The sequence below is a fragment of the Narcine bancroftii genome, chromosome 7 (genome assembly GCF_036971445.1).
Source record: "Narcine bancroftii isolate sNarBan1 chromosome 7, sNarBan1.hap1, whole genome shotgun sequence".
Taxonomy (NCBI): domain Eukaryota; kingdom Metazoa; phylum Chordata; class Chondrichthyes; order Torpediniformes; family Narcinidae; genus Narcine; species Narcine bancroftii.
The window spans coordinates 6,290,839-6,304,968 of NC_091475.1; positions in this window are offsets into that span (position 1 = coordinate 6,290,839).

The following is a 14,130-nucleotide window of genomic DNA, read 5'->3' on the forward strand; positions in this document are numbered from 1 at the left end:
ATGAGCATTTTACAATTATTTACAAGTTAAGTCTGTCTGGGAGCCTGGTTATTTTGGTCAGCACTTTCTTGTCAGTGTCCATAGTTCCAGAATGTAGTCCAATGATTCACCCGGTTGTTGCCGACATTGAGATAGTTGGTGTCTCGCCAGCATGTCGCTCTGAGGCCTCATGTAGAGGGCTTTCAGGCCTTTGATGGCCACCTCGTACTTTGCGCAGGCCCTGATAACTGCGTATCTCTTGGGACCAACTCAGGAGAGGAGGGCTGATCTCTGGAGGCTGTTGGAGTGGCAGACTTCTTGGGTGACCATTAGGTAAGACTGGAAGCACTCCGACCAGTAGGTGAATTCTTCTGGGAGCTCTGGGGACAGAGGGTCAACCTGGAGCATGCCTGACTTCAAAAGGACTTCCATCGCATTTCCAAAAGTAAGCTAATAAAATTGTAACATGAGATGTGTGGAGCACAAATACGCTTTTATTAACTTACGATTAATGGCCGCTATCTACAATGGTCGTCAGGTAAATTGGAGGTAAGGCGGGTAAACAGGGTTTATATTGGGACCGATAGGGGCAGAACCAAGAGGAGGGTAGATAGTAAATTCCACATAGATAGTACATCTACACATAAATAGTAAACTGCTCCAGCTATTAGGGCAGCAGCCAGCAGGAGGTAGTGGTTAAAGAAGAACACCAACATGGTCAATCTTTCCCTTATTGCTTGGGACAGATACAAAAAGTCATCCAAGATGGGATTTATCCATTCTAATGAAGGGTCTTTGACTTGAAATTTTAACTCTGGCTCTCCATCCACACGTGCTCCTGCATTTTATATTTTTATTCCAGATTTCCATCTTCGGCATTTTTTTAATTGAATTTTCTAGTGTTTGGCCAGTGTTCTGCTTCTGAATTGTTTCTGAAGATATTACACTACTTGGCAATTTGCATTATTCCAATCAGGTGGTGTTATCCAGTTTTCTGTCATTTGCTCTTCAGAGCTGGGATATAGTTATTGATGACCCAGGGTAATTTATTTTGCTTTGAGGATTTAGCTGCCAACCACTTATTTGATGTCAGCAATGCCATCGAATGCCAAGCCATAGACACAATAATCATTGACTCTTGGTGATATTAATTGTCCATGGGACCACCATCCCATGACTATAGATGGCTATTGTTTTAGTGTAGTAAGCTACAGCTTGGCCTTAACATGGCAAAGTATCCCAAGGTTACCACACATTGCACAAATGTTTTTTGCATGTTAATCTTTAAATCCATTGTTTTTTTTTAATTGAAGATCCAAAGTCACACAAGGTCAATTGGTTATTCTGTCCCACTTTGCTTAATTTGCACAGAGATAGGTGCAAATGTACAGGTCCCAATCTTTGATGAGGGGTGGGGGTGAATTTCCCTCCATTGAAACCGATGGCATTGCTGAAAGGTGACCAACTTGGTTCTTGATCTTTGCTCTCCCTCCTGGTGCTTCTGATCATCTGGCTTGCTGTACTCCTGACCTTCTGGCCCTGGAGCGAAGATGATGCTGAATTGTTCCAGAACAAGGGGCTTTGGAAGCTGCATTCCTCCTAGACTAGAGGTTCATTTGGACTTCTGCTCGGCTTTTAAGATGATCATTCCTCAGAGACTGGTGGAGAAGCTGTCTTACCCCTCTCTGCAACTGGTTCCTGAACTGCCTGACCAGTTTGTCCAGGTCGGTAGCAGAACATCAAGCGCTGTCACGCTGAGCGCCAGCGCACCTCAGGGTCGTGTGCTCAGTCCGCTCCTGTTCATGCTACTGACCCATGACTGCATCACCAGATCCAGCTCCAACAGTGCCATCAAGTTTGCAGATGGCACAACGGTAGTTGGCCTCATATCAGCAACAACAATGAGTCGCACTTTAGAGAAGAGGTGGAAAGTCTCGTGAGATGGTGTTAGAGTAACAACCTGGGTCTCAACATGGACAAGATGAAGGAGATGATTGTGGACTTCTGGAGGACCAGGAACGACCACCCTCCACTACACATCAACAACTCTGTAGTAGAGAGAGTGGAGAGCACCAAGTTCCTTGGAGTTCCCTTAACTAATGACGTATCGTGGACACTCAACATCTCCTCACTTGTCAGGAAGGTACAACAGTGACTGAACTTCCTGAGAAGACTGAAGTGGGCAAGGCTAACAGCCACCATTATGTCAACCTTCTACAGGCGTTCTATCGAGAGCATGCTGGCCGACTGCATCACCGAGTGGTACAATTGCAGCAGAGAAATGGATCAGAGGTCAATCCACAGGACCATAAGTGGCAGAGAGGATTGCTGCAGTTTGCCTCTGCCCCCACCCCCACCCCCACCCCTTCATCAATGAGATCTACTAGAATCGTTGTCTGAAGAGGGCTCACAAAATCATTGAGAACCCCTTCCACCCTGCACACAGCATCTTCAGCTTATTCTGTCGGGGAAGAGCTACAGGAGGATCAGAGCCAACACCACCAGGCTGTGGAACAGATTCTTTCCATGAACAGTGAGAATGCTGAATGACCAATGGAACTGCTCACAGTAACCATCCAAACTTTAATATTAACAAAACGATATTGATTTGTTTTTATGAATACTTGTCCTGCATATGTATTGTTTGTCTGTATGTGTGTTATGTCTGGTTGCGTGTCTACATGTTTTGCATCAAGGACCAAAGAACACTGTCTCGTCAGGTTGTACTTGTGCAATCTGATGACAATAAACTTGACTTGACTAACTGCAGTCTACATCCTCTACAGTCAGGCTTGATTTTTTTTAAAATGTAGACATATAGCACAGTAACAGGCCATTTCAGCCCATGAGTCCATGCAGCTCAATTTACACTCTATTAACCAACACCCCCAGTACGTTTTGAACTGTGGGTGGAAACCAGAGCCCTGGGAAAAACTCATGTAGACATGGGAAGTACGTACAAACTCCTTACAGACCGCGCAGGATCAAACCCTGGTCACGATCGCTGGCGCTGTAAAGGTGTTGCACTAACCACTACGCCAATCGTGCTGCCCTAACTTGATTTGGTTTTTTTTCCCTTCACAGGTTCCTGGCTGGAGCTTCTGCCTCTGTTCTATCCCTTCCACTTTGCCACTTCTTTTGTCTGTGGTACCAAATGGTTTGCGTGTCATTGCCATTAGTCTAAGAACAAATGCTGAAGTTTGTCTGGGATATTTTGCTACTCACCTTGAAATTATTGGAAGTAATTTTGCTTTGTGAAGATGGCTTTTACCATTTTTTCCTCTGTCCATGTCCCTACCGCCTTCTCTTCCAATGACTCTGCTTCCTGGGAATGAAGCTGGCTACTTATTGTAGCCAAACTTTCTTTCTTTTCACTGGATAAATTCTTGGCTGCGAAGGGGAACAGTTTTCCTTTATGTGGATGTTGCCAGCCATCCATCTTGTAGCAAAAACTGACTGATCTGCATAGCCAGTGGCTTATCTAAGGTATGACAGGTATGGGACGTGCCCTGGGCACCACTTGAGGGGTGCCACTAAGCAGTTTCTATTAAAGTCAGACAAGCCATCCTTGGATAGTGAAAAAAAATTTTCTTCAGATATATGATCTGTCTTTGATTGTCACGGGCGAGAAGCTCTAGGATGGCCAGATTGTTAAACCACTGTCTGCTGTCTGCTGGACATGCCTCCCAAAATCGGTCCTACCCATAGCATGGTCCCCATTCCACTCTGCCTTAATCAGTCAATGAGGGTTAACGACTATTCCAGTCTAGAGTTAATAAAAGCCTACCAGTTTCACAACTTCAGTCTGTTATGATTATTGATAGTGCATCAACCACTTATATAAATTATTAGGTAAAAATACAGTGCTGGGAGCTACATGACCACATACCTCAGTACCACTGCTCTTTAAAGTTTAATGTTCTTATTAAAAGTGCCATTTCCTTATTTTGGAGCATTGTGTAAGAAGACCATGAAGAAGAAGAAAAGTGGAGCTGAAGGATGGAAGAGGCGGAGAAGGCCAAAAAGTTGAACAAGTTCTTCAAGCCCTTCTTTGAAAAGCCTGGAACACGATCCATGGAGTTGCCTGCACCTGCTACAAGTTTGTTAGAATCCAAAGGTGGATCAAGTACAAATGTGTCACAAGCCGAGGAGGAAGTCAAGTCAGATAAATCTGAGTATGACGAGATTAAGAGTGAGGTTGCCACCGAGAACATGGGCATGACAGGGGAAGAAGATGATGATGGTGAGTTTATTGTCGAGATTTTACCTGACGGGATTGAACCTGACGACACTGAACCTAGTGAACTGGATGGTGTCAAAGAACCTCGAACAACAAGAAGTGGTTGAACATTGGACTTCTGAAGTTCGACAAGGATACTGGAAAAGCAATTCTGCCTGATGTATTGAGAACTGAAATAATAAAGCTGGTTTCAAAGTATTTTCAGAACAGAGAGGGGCCTCTCCTACCAACAAATAACTCCTCAGTGAACAACACTTGGTTCAAGAGGAAATTGGGAATTGGACATGGTGAAGAAGTAACTCTCTCGTGGCTGGTCCATTCCCCTTCTAAAACAGCTGCATTTTGTATCGGCTTTTTTTTTCTCTATTCCTGGTCAGACCATCAATCCCTATTGAGGCAGGAAAGTGGATTCGACCAGTGGAAAGCACCTGAAAGGATTAGTGTTCATGAAAATGCCAAGATTCATCATGAGTTCTACACACAGTGGAAAGAAATTTAGTTGGAAACAGAGTTAATGACGCGGTATTTCAGCCACAGAGTGAGAAAGAAAAGCAGATGTAGCGTCAATTTGCATCAGTGAACGCAAGAGAGGTGCTGTTATAATTTTCATGTCGTGCCATAATTTGTTAATTAAAGATTAATGAGCTTGACTTGTATTTTTGAGCTGATATTATTGTAAAGTTATCTAAAGGATGGGTGTCAGATGTTTGGACGGGGGCACAATTTCAGTGCTTGCCATAGGCGCTATTTTCTGTATTTTGAGTATAGCTAAAGGAACATTTGTGGTTGGTCCTGTATAGGCTGTGGCACTTGTCTCTCCTTGCAATCTTTAATCTGCTGGCCAATTTCTGCAGATGATTGCACAGCAAATGTGGCACACTGGGCTGTGCTGCACACACGATGTAGTCATAATTTCCTTTGATTCCAATGCTTTGATTCCCTTTGCATCCACTTTATGTAAAACAGAAATCACACCACTCTCAGCACAAAAACAGGGAATGCTAGACATGCACTGCAAGTCAGGCAGCATCTATGGAAAGAGAAATACAGCTAATATTTCAGTTGAGCAACCCTTTCCACAGATGTTGCCTGACTTTTTTCTGCCTTTGCTTCAGTTTTCTTGCAAATGCAGTGTATTGATTTCAAAACTCAGAATGCACCCTTCTGATGAAGAGCAAAACAAGAAAGTCTGCAGACACTCAGCAGATCCCGCAGCATCCATACGAGACAAAGCTATATAACCAACTTTTCAGGTCTGAACCCTTGGTTGAGGTATAAACAAAAAGCAGACAGGCGCCTGAATAAAATGGCAGGGGGAGGGGGGAGGGGGAAGGGGAGGAGCATAGGCTAACAGCCAAGAGGCCATAGGTGAACATGGATAGGTGGACAGGAGAGAAAAGTTGAATGAGGGAGGGGTTGCTCTGTGAATGCAGAGCTGGAAGCAATGAGACAGAAGGATAGGGAAAGAGCGAGAGGCTGGTGAGCTGGAGGAAAGGAGACATAGGGATAAGGAAAGCGATAAATGAGGCGAGGGTGGGGGTTGAGCCTAATGGAAACTGGTTTGAGGGTGCCCAGACCAACTATGATCCTTGATCTTAACCATTAATAGTTTCTCTCTTCACTGTTACTGACTGATCTATTGAGCAGTTCTAGCATGTCTAATCTCTTTAGATTGCCAGTATTTGTTACTTTAAAAATCCCTGTGCATACCCTTATGATAAAAGCTTGAAGAACAATTTATCTTAGGAATGAATAGTGCAATCTTCAACTTTTTTAGCCCCCATTTTCAAAAACTGATTATCATCGGTGAAAAGAAAAGGTTTATTCTGATATAAAGGCATTTTCAATGAAATCTTCCCTTTCCCTCCTATCTGATAATCAATTTTATTCCATATTTCAATTAAATGTTTTAAAAATGGTGGGTCTACACTTATTAGTAATTTTGAGTTCCATTTATAAATCAATTCTGCCATAAACTTCTCATCAATTTTATCCAACTCTATTTTAGCCCAAACAGAAGATTTAGTTATAGCAAACATTGTGTTAATAAATTTCAATTGTGCTGCTTTATAATAATTTGAAAATGAGGATGTTGTAAGTCCCCTAATTCAAATTTCCAAGTCAATTTTTCCAAAGGTACCCTATTCATCTTTCCTTTCAATAAAAATTTTCATATAACTAAATTAAGATCCTTAAAAATTTTTTGAGGTACAAAAGAAGGAATAGATTGAATACTGAACCCTTGGAAAATATTCATTTTAATACAATTCACTCTACCAATTAAAGTAATAGGTAAATCATTCCATCTATTTATGTATTTATTCATAATAATGAAATATAGTTTAACATATAAATTTTCTAAATTTCTATCAGTTGTAATTCTCAAATATTTAATTGGGTTATTTGTCCATCTAAATTAGGCTACATCTTTCCAACAGTCATAATTTCCTTCTACCAACAGCATAACTTCACTTTTGACCCAATTAATTTTATAACCTGATGCAGGTACATGATACTTTATCTGGACATCTAAAATCCAGAAAGCTCCAAAATCCAGCAAGTGGGGTCTGGTGGTCAAGGGAGGTGGGTGAGGGGCTGGCAGTTGGGGGAGACTGCTGGGCGGTCAAGGGAGGCAGTCGGGGGAGACTGCTGGGTGGCCGAGGGACTGGCAATTGAGGGAGGCGGCTGAGGGACCGCAGTTGGAGGAGACGGCCGGGCGACTGGAAGGGGGTGGGGGTGGATACGGCAGCACAATTCAGGTGGCCTTTCCGAAATTTGGAACACACTGTCCCCCAAGGGTTCTGGATAAAGGATCGTATACCTGTATTGTACCATAGTCTTGCAAATTTTTGTATAATAAAGCTAAAGAATTCTCCAGACTCTTACATAAATTAATACATCATCTGCAAAAAGACTGATTTAAATATTTTATATTTATAATCCCTTTAATATCAACTTCTTGTCTTATCAATTGCGCCAATAGTTCAATTGCCAAAACAAACACAGTAGGAATTAAAGGACAACCTTGCCTTGCCAAAAGTGTTAATGGGAAAGATGATGAAAGTTATCCATTCGTAATTACCTTTAGCCATAGGAGTTCTATATAAAACCTTAATCCAGTTAACAAATTTTGACCCGATCAGAAATTTTTGTAAAACTTTTTTAAAAAATTCCATTCCAGAAGAGATAATGTAAAAATAGTTGGTCTGCCTGAAGATTTTGAAGGCAATAATCCAGTGAATTTTTTTCAAAAATTGTTTCCTGAAATATTGGGACCAGAGAATTCTCCAAATGGTTTGGAGCTTGATAGAGTACATAGGCCCCTAAGGAAAAAACCTTATGCAGGACAACCGCCACACTCCTTCTTGATTAAATGTTTACGTTATCAAGATAGGGAAATTATTCTTGTTCAAAGAGCAAGAGAACAATGAGGTCCTTTGGTAATCCAATATAACAGAGGTTTTTTAAATGTTGATTTGAGCAATGAAATTGTTAAGAGAAGAAAAATTTTAATCCAGTCAAGTCTATTCTGTGGAACAAAGGATATAAATTTGCATTTCGTTATCCAGCAGTTCTTAAAGTTTTTTATGGACAATATCAGTCTCAATTTTTTGCTAATGTATTTGAAGATTTGGAATTTGCCAAGTTGTTGCCTAATATCAAGCAGAATGGAGGCTCTACATCTGTATCTCAACAGGGGGGGGGGTCAAGAAAAATTGAGAGGAGAGGATTCACCTGGGGGGCCATTGATTGAAGTTCAAGTTGAAGCTGATGAAGATCAAGCTAACAGAGACCTTGAAGAAGCTTACCATACATGATTGATTAAAGTTTATTTATGATATTCTGTCTGGGGGGAGCGCTTTCCTCTTCCAAGGCCTCGTGCCACCAGTGGAGAGGGCCTCTTCTCATTACTAAGATAATTAGCGAGGACCTAATCGGCGCTTTTGGTTTTTTTTTTCTCTTTTCTTTTTTTATTATTTGGGGTTTCTTACTTTCTTTCTTAGAGATGTTTTGTTTGGAAGTTTGGCTGTGGAGTTGGGGTATCTCAAAGTGGAGAAGAGAGTTCTATATCTTTTAAAGATCCCTTCGAATACCTTTTTTTGTTATTATCAGGTTAAATTTTTTTTGTCGGAACTATTAGGTCACAGTTTAAAATTACCTAGACAAACTTCTATGGAATTATTACTTCCTAAGGATGATTCAAGTAAATTTATTTCTGAGCTGTTAAGTTATTATAAAATAAAATGCCTAAATTAGGTGTTCCTAAATCAAGAATGAAATGGGAACAGGATTTGAATAGAACGATAGAGAAACTTGTGTAAAGATAGTATGACCAAGGTTATAAATGTACATTATAGGTTGGTGCAGTATAATTTTTCACCTCAATTATATTTGACCCCACAGAAATTGAAAAAAATTCAACTTAATTCTTCAGATTTAGGTGTGGTAAAGAAATAGGTACTTTTTTTCACTTGACTTGGACTTGCCCTAAGGTTAAAAGTTTTTGGGTACAAATTAAATTGTTTTTAAAACAGGTATTAGAAGTGAATTTACCTTTTGATCCATTATTTTTTTTTTAAAAGATATTAAGTCAATAGCTTTAGGATTGAGATCGGCTATGTATCAAATTGAATTTTTACGTTTGGCTTTGGCTCTTTCTAAAAAATGTTTAGCTATTACATGGAAATCTGATTTGGTTTTAAGTATGAAAAGATGGCATAATGAAATGAAAGCTTGTATTCCTTTAGAAAAGACATCATACAGTTTGAGAGGTATTAAAGTTTGGAGCCCATATTTGAAAATTATTGGTGTTAAAATCTGATCTCTCGGTCCACTTCAATGGGTGCCACTGCCTCTGCAGCTAAAAAGTGTGAATATGACCGTATTTGTTGATGATCTCCTTTTCTTTCTTTTGTAGGTGGGTAAGGGAGGAGGGAGGGTATTAGTGGGGCAGTTGGGGAGGTTGGGTGGGGGGGTTTATATATATTTAATCACATTATGTTTGTATCAGGATGCTGTAATCAATGTTATGTTATGAGATTTAAAAATTTTAAATAAAATATTTTTTAAAAGGAACAAAATGTGCACTTGATCTCATCCAGAAGACCAAACATGCCTGTTTCTTGCTGTTGCATGTCAACCATTCCTTCTACCAATATGCATGATAAGTATGTGTGATTTGAAGGCAAGCCTCGTAAGTACAGGGTTACACAAATTCATCCCTCAGTGATATTTGCTGTCCTTCAATTGAGATGCTGCAGTTCCAGCAGCTCAGGTTTAATCCTGACCTCCAGTGCTGAATGTGTGGAGTTTGCACATCTTTCCTGTGATGCATGTGTGTTCCTCCAGGTGATCTGGTTCCCTCCCACAAATCAAAGATGTGCCCATTGATAGATTAAATGACCACATTAAAATGCTTCTGTATGTAGCTGGATGATACAACTTTTGATCTGCTAAATTAATTCCAAAATATTTATAACAAATTACACCTTTAAGGAGTGAAATACGCGTCTGCAGACGCTGTGATTGTGGTAAAAATGCACCGTAATACTGGAGGAACTTTGCCGGTCTCTCAGTGTCCATAAGAGACAAAGATATTTTGCCAATGTTATGGTTCTGTGCCCTTCTTCAAGAATAAGCAAAAAAACAGGAAATCTCAGAATAGAGACAGTGCTGGCTGGGGAGGGGTCCAGACCAACAAAAGGTATTAATTGGATATGTTAAGGGGAAAGGTGGGAATTGATTTTGCTGGTGACAAAGGAGAAAGAGGGGAAAGGGAGAGAGAGAGAGTTGGGGAAAGGTGAAAGAAATGGCGGGGGGTGGGGTCGGTTAATGAAAGCCAGAGTCATTATTAATGCCATCCAGTTAGAGAGTGCCCAGTTGGAAGATGAGGTGTTGTTCCTCCAATTTGCCATTGGTGTCAATCTTGAGACCATGGACAGACATGCCAGCAAGGGAATGGGATGGGGATTTGAAATGGGATACTGTATATGCGATGATTATTAGGTGCTGTGTGTATGTGTGTGCCCCATGGTCTGGAGAAATGCTGTTTTGTCTAGTTGTATGTTTACCATCAGATAATAATAAACGAGCTTGAAATGTGCAGAGACTAAGATTGCTTGGTGGAAGTGGCTTGATTGGCATGAACTGGATGGGCCAAAGTCTTGCTTCTATACAATTTTATTCTCTGATTACATCATGATGACTTTTACATTGGCTGCCACGGTCACTCACAAAGGGAAAGTAAGTTTAGGACTATTGATGGTATCAGTTCTCAATGTTTTTTCTCTATTTCACAGAATACTCAAATTCCTTCTAACCATCTCCCTTTTATGACATTTTCCTACTCTGCGTAGCCTCTCATTCTTCCAGTCATGCTATATTGTTAGGAGAATTCTTAATAACATTTATGCCAGAGAACAACCCATAAAGCAGCAAGCATGGTAATAAGTGGGTGTAGCCAAATGAAACTAATCAGAGAATAACATTTCCATTTGTTTCACCTCCTTTAAATGTCACGAAGGCGGGTGGGGGGGGGGGAGGGGGTGGTGGGGGGAGCTCTTCCTGTACAGCTATACAGAGAAAGAGCATCACATGGAAGTAATGTTTTCTCTCAAACTCTATTAGTCTATTGTCTCCATGCCTATCTAATTTAATTCCACTTGCAGCATAAATTCCATGGCCCTTCAGGTCAAAACTCTTCAAGACAATTCATGTACTTTTTAAATGTGGTTGAGGTTTTATTTCTGCCTCTACCACTATTTTCAGACAGTAAGTTCCAGGCCAGTTCCCCGGTGCAGTCCCTCCCCACGTACATCCGAGACACTTTACACGCCCTCCATCACTTCAATAACTTAAAGTTCCATGAACTCAATCATATTTACCATAAATATCTAATCCCTATACACCTCCATTCCCAGGCCTCAAAGCTCTTTGTTTCTTTCTGGACAATAGAATCAACTAGACCCCCTCCACCACCACCCTCCTCTGGCTGGCAGAATGTTCTCATCCTCAACAATTTCTCCTTTGGCATTGTACTTTCCCCAGGTTAAAGGGGTAGCTATGGGTACCTGCATGGGCCTCAGCTATGCCTACCTATTTATTGGGCACGTGCAACAATCCATGTTACAAACCTACACAGGCAAGGCCCCTCAACTCTACATCGATGACTACTTTTGATGCTGCCTCATGTACCCACGATGAGCTCGTTGAATTCATCCACTTTGCTGCCAATTTCCACCCTGACCTCAAATTTACTTGGTCCAACTCTAGCAACACTCTCCCTTTGCTCGATCTCTCTGTCTCCATCTTGTGAGACAAACTCTCGACAGACATCTTCTATAAACCCCAACTCCCACAGCTACCTCGACTACACCTCTTCCCACCCTGTCCCCTCTGAGATTCCATTCCATTTTCACAATTCCTCTGTCTCAGTCACATCTGCACCCAGGGTGAAGACTTCCATACCAGTGAACTTGGAGGAGTGAGAAGTGAGATTGGACTGTGAATCAAAGAACTTTTTTTGAATTTATATACACATTACATATAAGTATGCTTAGAATTAGAAGGGGTTTAAGTTAGGTTAAGTTAAGTTAATAGTAATAAATTAAAGTTTGATCCTGTTTTCATGTTGCAGAGAACTGGAATTCATTGGTAGGATGTTGTGCTGATGGCTGGCCCCGCCTCCTGGCTCCACCCCCATCTGTCCACATATAACCCTGGTTTCCCGCCTAAACCCAGATCCCTTCTGAAGCTATTAAAAGCATTGTTCTCCTTCTGTGAGAGCTTTTATTCACGCTACAATTTTATTAGCTCATTCCTTTATGATGGAAGTGCTACTCAAGCCCGGTATGCTACTGAAAGACCCGCTGTACCCCAATGGGGCTGAGGAGTTCACATACTGACTGGACTGCTTCCAGGCCTACCTGAACGCAACCAGAGACATCTTCCACTCCGATGAACTCATGAGGTCGGCGCTCATTTCCAGGGTAGGAAACACATAAAGTTTGTGCTTTTATGTGTGTGTTTAACTTTAAATCGAATTGAAACTGTATTATCATGTAATGTTGATAGATTGAACATCTTAAGGAAAGGGGATGTGGTGATTGGGAGTTGGTGATCCTCCTAACCACTAGAGGGTGTCGAAGACAGAATATCCCACCTTGGGTTAGATGCACAAAATGGATGTGTCCCACAAGGCTGTGAGTTGATAATGTTACAGAGTTCTGTGCTGTGTATTGACCTATGTGTTGTGTGGTTTTATATTAAAAAGTGACAGTTTGCCTTTAAGAGCCAAGGTGAAGGTAGACTGCTGAGAGAGTGGGAGACGGACTGAGCACGTGCAGAAAATGATCTAAAAAGTTCGGGACTTGGACGATAAACCACCACTTGGGGTGCTGTGGAGTGGAAGGAGGCCCAGAGCATGAGTCATGGTCTGGAAGACAATTTAGAATATTGGGATTTCAAAAAGGGATGAACATTCCGAAGGCAGCCAGAAGGATCTGGACCAAGCCAGTGGTTCCTCTCTCTGCAAACAACACAAGAAGACCAGTTCGAATTTTGTGCTCTCTCTCTCTCTCTCTCTCTCAAAAAGATCTTTTGGCTTCTGTTTACCAAACAAACTGAATTTTGTTTATGATCTTTGCTTTGGTTGAGATTGAAGTTTTGTGAGTCTTGTGGTTTTTGTGTCTAAGTTTTTCTGTGGGCTGATTGGAAATATAACTTAGACTTTAATTACATATATTATATTTAGGTTGGGGAATTTACAACATCCTGCACGGTAGGCCCATCCAGAAATGCAGTCCACGAGGGGTCTTCTTAGAAATGTCCTTATTGGACCACGGCACAAATGTCAATGTCCCATCTGAATAAAACAGCACCGGTTTTAGATCTTACATCATCTTGAAACTACAGAATTACCAATTTCATTGTGTCATATGTGCCAGAAGGAAGTATGATCAATATTACCAATTCATGGTGTTGAAATGGTTGATGAGGAACCAAAAAAACATGATAGGATCACATGGAGTTAGACATTAAAATGTCTAGCCATTGCAATGCACCAAACAACCAGGACAATCAAATCGTTGGTTTTATTCATTCATGGGACGTGGAGATGACAACAATCCCTGAGTCGAGCAGCAACTCCTTTGGTGGGTTGTCGTCTTGTAGTGCCAGAGTAACAGTAGACGTTGCATCTACTGAGCAACGCTATCGAACCAAATGACAGTCTGATCATTTCATAATTATTGTGACCACTTTATTAAAATAAACTTGTTTCCTGAATGTCTTGAATGTAAATGTCCCAGCTACCACTCTGGATTCAATCCGATGCCTCTGAATCAAGTGCCCTGATAGCGAGGCCAAGGCCAGTAAATATCTCAAACTGTATGTGCAGTTCGAGTGAGACTACATTTTTTTAAAAAAAGCCACTCGTGCCCATTAAGTCAGAAGAAAGACGTCGAGACATTAGAAACACTTGCAGGTTAAAAAGATGCTCAGCGAAAAGACTGGGGTTTTCGTCTTGGATCTGACGCACATGAGGTACCGTCTAATAGAGGCTTTTCGGGTTATTAATTAGATGAAGCGGTCGATCTGGATTCCTGTTTTGTGGATTCCTGTGAACTGTATTCTCAGATATTGATGACCTGGAGCTTCATGTGGGCTGTCAGTCCAGAAACCAAAAGGTCAAGAGTAGTTCTAACACTAAGGTGATGTATCCACATGACCCAAGGTCCAGTCTTAAGGGGAACACACCAGGTTTCAAACAACTGTGAACAATATCTTTTTACCCCTTGTAGAATCAGTGAAGCCAAGCACTGAGGAATCAAGTGCTGCATGGAGCCTTGGCCGATCTGGTGGAAGGGAGTTGCAACAGGACCTCTGTCCTCCTGAATTCAATATCCCCCCCC